An 8,383-nucleotide genomic window follows, 5' to 3' on the forward strand; every position below is an offset into this window, starting at 1 on the left:
AGAGGCACACATTTCAAAAATTTGGTTCAGTACATATGGTGTACATGTGTTTGCTCCCAACTTTGTGGTCTTTCAGCTGGCAGCATTAAAAAACACAGAATTTGATTGGAACCACATTGCTCAAGTATTCTAGATTTTTCGTATGTATGTCATATCGCTAAACCCTTCAAACACTGCTTGTAACTGCCTGTTACAAGCCTAGAGGACATACCAGATTTGCCAGCTTTTGTAGATTTTGGGTTTTAGGAAATGGGAGAAATCCTGAGAAAAACTTCAATCGGCTTCTACTTGACTTGTGCTGGTTACGGAAATTTTGTCATACTAGTGACTGTACAAATTATTTGCTTTGGGACCAAGCAAAATCAAAATACTTTGAGCCTCATGTTTTATTTAAAGCTATTCAAAGATGAAGCTGCCTGAATATATCCATTTTGGTTAAATTCTCTCCTGTGCTGCATTGCAAGGTTAAATGTATTTAACAGTATAACTGAAAAGAGACACAAGCACTGCAATATGCAGCATTGCCTGAGTCCTGTGCAGCCACTTATGGGACCTCAGAGCTCCAACAGCTATTTTGTGACATTTAGAAAAAACATTCTAAAACACACGCAGTGTGCTGGGAATGCCAGTACACTCAAATAGATTAGGCGGTCCTTTGTATTTCACATCTGTCCTCATGCTCCTCAAACCTGACTGCCATTGAACCTCACAGGTAAAAGCTGATGAGGAAACAAAGTTCTCTTTAGCAGGCTGTCCCTTCTGCCGTGGGTAAATCTGGATTAAGTGTACACAAATACATGCTTGGAATATGTAAGAGGTCAAATTGCCTAGAGGTGCTTGGGAAAAAAATCTCCCTCATCTTTCACTGTTTAAGATGAGCTTTATTTGCATCATCCTACTATGAATCAAAGTTCCAAATTTCCTACCGTCCTTGTCCTAAAGAATTAGAAAATATTTAAATTTTTCTTTGTGCTGCCTGTATACTCAAAAGAGTTTGCAGGTACCTGTAAGTCAAGTGGGTATTGTTCCTTGGCTATCCACTCTTTCACTGATTTCATTAGTCATTTTGACTCACAAGGTAGTGCATTCTGTTTATGGAGATTTGTAATTGCTATTAAAATTCCAAAAACAAAGTTCATCTCTTTTCCCTAATGTCCCTGAGACATTTAAACAATAGCAGTGATTAATTTAAACTGAAAAATACATTATGGTTCCTTGTAAATCCAAATGTCCCTTTCTCCCATTTAAAGCCATTAATTATGTTCATGACTTTTGAATTCCTTACTGAGCCTGGACTAATATCATCGCTGTTGCTACTGAGAGAAGCTGTCTGTTTTTCCAGCCATTTCTTTGTGTCAAACTCAGCTCACACTGATTTGCAGCACAGACCATGCCCCTTGGCCAAGGAAAAAACTCCTTTCATTCTTCAGCAGCCAGCATATCCCACAGGTCAATAGATTTTCAAATTCTGCTATATATAACTATTTAAATTTAAATCAGCCATTATTACTACTCACTTCCCAGGCATCAGGACCAGTTAGTTGCAAGTGTATGTCCTACTTGCATATACTCACATAGAGAGGCCACTACAAACATGAATTTTTATCCAGGGAGAAGAAAATATGAGTTGTTCCAGCATCTATCTCCATGTGACTTCTAACACCACTTACCAGGCTGATGACATCTGAGCATTGTTCAATGCATCCATCTCTTAGAAGTAAAAATAATAATAAAAAACCTTGCCTGATTATAAGTCAAAGTGAACTACAAGAAAGAAAAGCTTTTAGAAATACAATTTTCAAATGGTGATGGTGGTAGTATTCTGTGATACAAATTTCAAAAGTGATGCACTTCATTCTAATGTATTGAAAAAAAATAGTTTACATAAAGCAGATTAAATTCATCAGTCAAAGACAAAAAGTTGATGTAAGAATAAGAGATGTGAAACATAAGTTATTTTCAAGTGGATATCAGATTATGCTTTTAGTTAAACTCCCCAGGTGCACAAGAAGTCCAATGGCATCCTGGCTGGTATCAGAAATAGTGGCCAGCAGTACTAGGGCAGGGATTGTCCCGCTGCACTCAGCACTGCTGAGGCCACACCTCAAGTGTTGAGTTTGAGCCCCACCTCACAAGAAAGACCTTGAGGTGCTGGACCATGTCCAGAGAAGGGCAACAAAGCCAAAGCTGGTTGAGAGTCTGGAGAACAAGTCTTAGGAGGAGTGATGGAAGGAGTGGTGAGGAGGAGGCTCAGGGAGGACCTTATCGCTTTGTACAACAACCTAAAAGATGGCTGTAGCAAGGCGAGAGTCAGTCTCTTCTCTCAGGAAACAAGTGACAGAACAAGAGGAAACGGCTTCAAGTTGCAACAGGGGAGGTTTAGATTAGAAATTAAGAAAAGTTTCTTCATTTAAAAGATTGTTAAGGATCGGAGCAAGCTTCCTAGGAAAATAGTAAAATCATAATTGGTGGAAGTAGTAAAAAAATGTGTAGATGCGGCACTTGGGGGTATAGTCTAGAGTTGAATAAGAATGGTTCCATGATTCTATATGAAGGAAAGACATTTATCTACCCTGGAGATTGGTAGAAATTCTCCAGGAAACTGTAGACTGATATAAAATCTTCCTGCACTGGAAGTAGTGCAATAATGCAGTGTGAAAAATTTTATCATGTATTTATCTTAGTGATGTTTTCCCACATCTGTGGCCAGAGTTAAACTAAAGGACAGGAGTAGTTAAATTCTCTGGAAACAAATGAGAAATTAGAATAAAAAGGCGAGGATAAAACAGCTCAGGTGAACAGTTTCAAAGATTTGTCTTCAAAGGATTTGTCTGGGTCACCAGTTTGGAAAAATCTGTCTACCTAGATATGAAAATGGTTTTCTATTATTAAGCACAGTATGAGAAGTTATTTAACAGTTACAGAGCTTCAAGCCAGAGAAGAGAGTAAGTTACCAACAAGAATATCAATTGACAAGAGTGACTCATGCTGTCAGAGATGGGAAAAAGAGATAAAAAGAACGTTCAGCAAGGAATTCTACTCAATTCATCCCAGAGATGGAGGTCAGCAGGCTATATATTGCACCAAACCTTTCAGGATAAGAATAAATATGTAGAAAGGCTTTTAATTACAGTTTCATTAAATATATGCTTCCTAACACCAGATAAATGAAAATATACTATGTGGATTTTAACAAGCCTGTTTGCACCTAATCTCTCTAACTGCTAACCCCACCTTGCCCAGAGAACAAGGACTTTCAGACTCCATATGCACCTATAATTGCTGCAGGCAAACATATTAGAGGATGGAGAATGCCACCATCTGCCTCACCCTCGAGAAATCCAACCTAGTGTACTTGAACCAGAAGCTTCACCAAGAGCCATGAAAAGAAAGTCAGGAATAGTTAAAAGGGGTGTAATATTGGCGGTTTGCTTTGTGAATGTGGCACCAAGACAGTACGTGTTAAGGCAGAAAGCATGTTAGACACTGCCTCTCAACATCCAGAGTCACATCACATCACAAGTCTAACTCAAGGAAAAATGTGAGAAAATTGTTTGAGGTGTGAGGCCTGAAACACGCTTGCAAGTCCTATTTGTCCTAATTCATGTGCATTTGTGAGGTCACTGTTTTGTAGGTGTCTACAACACATCTCTTGTAGGCATCTTCTTGTTGAATCAGATAGTCGATGCAAGCAGGGAAGGCTCTCAGGCTTGCCTATTTTGTTTTTTTGGAGCAAGTCTAATAAAAGTCATACCTCATCCAGAAGCCTTTTCTTCTTTATGGTTAAAAGGCATTGTTGGCCTTCCTGCTTTGCAATGATGTCGTAAAGAAGCTGCACAAAGCTGTTGGAATTGGGGAATCTGCCTAGAGGGAAAATGATTCCTCTTTGAGAGCTGAAGGCTGCCATTAAAGCAGGAGCATAAACCATTACAGAATGCCTGCACCTTATAAAACAAGAAGGCTATATAAAGTGGGGTGGATATAAAGATTTTTGCTCCTTAAAGCACAGCAGTGGATTGAATTCTGCTTACTTATCCTTGTAAGACGACCATATAAAACTTTTCTTACTGAGATGAATGGTGAAAACCAAATTCCTTGGAGTTTGACTCATTCATTACCCACCATGCCACGTGACTGCACATGTGTTGGAGGTATTAGCATGTTTTCACACCTGTTCTGCCATGGAGGTCAAGATGTTTGTTCTCCAGAGAGGCTTTTACAGTTACAGAAATATGTCAAAAAGCCGTGCAGCCCCAAACCTTCATGCTGCCTTCCCAATTGCCCCATTAGAGATAAAATGAGGTTTAAAAAAATAAGAAAAGTTCTCAGTGTTTGCCATGTCCACTTATGTGCATTCCCATAAGTGGAAGAATGAGATCATCTTTCATCAGTTTCAATAACTGGATGGTAGCACTGGTCACAACACCCAGACTAGAAGGTATTGACTGTCAGGTTTCATTGCATTAGCCAGGCAGTCACTAATATGGAGGATGATGTTCATGTCATCAGTATCCTCACAAAAGCTTGTTTTGTTTACCCTGGTTACGTCAACCACACATTCTGAATGAGCTATCGCTCTCTTAAATCAACAAATTATATACACACCCCGTGAGATGGAAGAAAAGAAATTTTACTGGAGGGGAAAACAATAAAAAAATATGTCAAGGACAATTTCAGCATGGTTGTAGGAGTATAGCTAGCGGACAAAAGCCGCACGTGAGGTAAGCAAAATGCTGAGGGCTTGGGCCTGGAGCCAGAAAAAGCCCTGCTGGATGTATCTTTTTTCAATAATGAACTCCCACCAGAGCCTACCCTTTATGAGCCTGACACATCTAAATTACGTTCAGCAACATTTAAATGCTGAAATAATAGGATAAATTCAAACCAATTAGAGAGCATATGGAATATTGCCTTCCTAATGGTATGCATAAGCATCTCCTGTCAGATTTATCAGATTAAAGACCCCAACTGCTGGCAGTGATCAGATCCACGATGATAAACGGGCACAAGGGTATGAACAAAGTTGCATGTGATCTTTGAGGTGGGTCTAACACAGGAGAAGGAATCTGCATTGCAGTTGGAGACTTCTCCCTTTGTTTCAAGGAAGCAGGGAAATCACACTGAATTCTTAACCCAATCAAAGGCCATTGTTCTGCCAGGTCAGTGCCTTGGATGAAACATGTTTTCCTTTTGCCATCTGGGCATTGCTGCCCCAAATGAATACCCCAAAGAGTATACCAATTAACCTTCAAATGACAGTGAAAGGCTTTCCTTTGATTCTTTCAGCACAAAATAGGAACAGTCCAAAATTTCTGAGCTTCAAGAAGAAACGTAAAAGTTAAAACCCAAGAATGAAAAAAGGTATATGAAGATCTTTTAAATATCATAAAGCAGAAAAAAAAGCACCAGCAATATCATCTAATCATCAGTCTAAGGCAGACATCAAGCACAAAAAATGGTTCCCCAACTTGCTGAAGTTTGGTAAAATTACGAGCAAATTACAAGATACTGAAAAAAAAAGGGGATGGGTTGCCACCTTTGAGTTTGATAGTGATAGATTTAAAATAAACCATGTCAGGTGTAGAAGTCCTTTTTACATTGATTGGTTCTCCAGGAATTTACTGCTATTGTTCTGTGCATGTTAAGTCAACCCGACACTTCTAAGACTCTTAAATGAGAAATTTGATATGGTCACTTTGGAGTTTCAACCTGAAGAATTACAGTGAAGTTAAGTCAGACAGGTCAGTCTGTAGATGCCAAGCTGAAGATCTGGTGTCTACAACTGTTTTAGCCAGTTGAACGTGCCCTGCATGTCTACAGCTTTGATTTAAGATGCACTGTGCCAAATGAAGTGCTTCCAGGTGTTCTTTGAATCTCTCCTGTTACCCACCTGCTGAGACACTCCGCAGCACACTGAGCTGCTGGCCTAGGTATGGTGTCAGCATTACCTCAGTCCCAATGCCCATCTGGTGAAAAAGAGCCCCCCAGAGAAAAGGCCCTTGTTTTCTGGAAACCCTCAGCTGGAGGAATACGCCCTCATACTCCAGTAGCCCTCTGCTCATATTGGTCCAGCCCTGGGTAAGCTGAATAGCCCCCAGCAGCACAGACTGAAAAGTATTTCCAAGTTAGGCACGCAGACCTGTCAAGAAACCATGCATCCTTTCCTCGATAGTGGCATTAGCAGAGCAACTGCTAACAAATATTTAGGATCCTGGCACAGGATATGACATAAGACTACTTAACCTGCCCACAAATCACTTAAAAGCCAGCCCTACTAAGAATGCAATTTCCCTGCTAAATTTTTATCCTTTTACGATATATACTTTTCACCTGTGTACCTTCAACTGTCTTTGTAATTCTCATCACTCTCAGAAAACTACAATCTCCAAAAGGCTATTCAGCACCAGGAGTTTAAGCAAATGCAGGCTGGAGACTCTAAGAGCAAAAGTTTTTTTCACTTATCACACCAGATTGGGCAGGTTTTTTTCATTCCTGGCAGCATCAGATTAAATGATCCATTCAGTTTGAATTTAAACACATTAACCTAACCAATTTCTGAAGATCTTATGAGCGGCAAGAGCCTGACTTTTCAACGTCTATGATCACCATTGTTCTACACTATTACTTCGGGTCAAAATGAAAATTTAAGAGTACTTAATGAAACACATTTTCCCTGCATCCTATATGTTTAAAAAGTGGCATTACATCTGTTTCAAGTTCTGAGAAGCAACGATGCAGTGTGATTAAATCCTGGCCCATTTCAATCCCTGACTGACACAAAATCCATATTCTATTTATATATTTCATATGTCTTCCTCACTTAATCAAGGAATAAGTGTACAATCAGCCATGTAACTTTCCTTCCTGTTGTTTTGACAATACCTCACTATTTCATGCCACATCTTCTATTATCTCCAAAGCCGCACTTCCACTTATAGCAAGAGGGTCTAAGCACAAAATTGAGACACAAAATTTCTGCAGCAGGAGAAGCCTAAAATACCACTGAACTGATGTCACCATACTCTGTCTTTAAATATTCTTTTTCCTAATGTTAGAAGGTGATTATTAAATTCCTTGATGACTGGTCACAACACAGTGTAATGCAAGCAATAAAGTAGTTTCTGTTCATAGCTTTAATTTCAATACCCAACAAAAAATTTTGGCGAGTCAAGAAATTTTAAGCAAAGTTTATTCCCTTTGATCAAACTGTAGTGCTGCTCTCATAAAAGACTATGATGTTAGAGTGACCCATCTCTTCTTCCTCAGATATTCATATGAATTCAAGATTATGTTGCTTGCATTTATTTTATGTTTTAGTTGGAGGAACAGGACAGGGATTTCCAACCTCAAGACATAGCTATCAGACACATATGAGATAAAAAGAAAAATGTCTTTTGCAGGAAAATGAGGAGTGGGGACAGATGAAAAATGTGTAGATTCACTTAAAAGAGCAAAATTAATAATTATCACACTATTTCCTTTAATCTCTCCATGTTGAAAAGCAAACAGAGCATGTTATTTTCACACATCAGAATTTGTTTTTACTGCAACTACCAACAACAGTTGTTGATGGAAAAGGGGGCAAAATAAGGTGACTTTAAAAGCATTCCTTCCTAAAGAACCATGCAAAAGTTCCCAGGGCATAAAACTGAAATAATGGCCTGCCATAAACTCTACCTCCAGACTTGATAGTAAAATTTGACAGTAATACATCTGCATTCTAAAGCAGCAGAGTTCAGTCCCTTTGTTTTCACTCACTCAGAAAAAAAAGAAAACAAAACCTGTATCTTAGCTGTGCTAGTACCTTCTGCCATGTGAAAGTGAAATTTCAGTAGATCAGGATGACTATAGCCACACTGGCAACAAAATCACTAACTTCTTTACATCTGTTGCCCAAATACCAAGACAGTAAATTAAACTTTTCTTCATTTCATTCAAATTTCATGGCCACTGTGTCACACACTGTAGAGTCTCACCAGTCTCTCTTCGTATTTGCATCAGCAAAAGCTACTGCCACAGAAATATGTTGCAAGCACACACCTCCTCAGACACTTGTTTTTCTCTGAGACACATTATTCTGCCAAAAGGCAAACACAAAAAATAGCTGAGCACAGCTGGCATGGAGCACTGGACACATAGCCAGCCTCAGAGAGCAGAGCAGCAGATCCACATTGTCAGCATGATTGAATTGTTGTCCCTGCCCTTAAATCACTCTCTTTGCCCTGCAACCTTGCAGGAAGTAGGATGTGTGGAACCCAAAGATGGACCTTTAATCAGTATGCCAGGAACAGTTAGCAAGCATAAATAAAGTAAAAATAAAAAGTAAAATAAAGTATAAATAAATCAGAATTATTAGTGGGGAACAAAGCAGTCCTCAAAGTCA

This window comes from Poecile atricapillus, chromosome 2 (assembly GCF_030490865.1).
Source record: "Poecile atricapillus isolate bPoeAtr1 chromosome 2, bPoeAtr1.hap1, whole genome shotgun sequence".
Taxonomy (NCBI): domain Eukaryota; kingdom Metazoa; phylum Chordata; class Aves; order Passeriformes; family Paridae; genus Poecile; species Poecile atricapillus.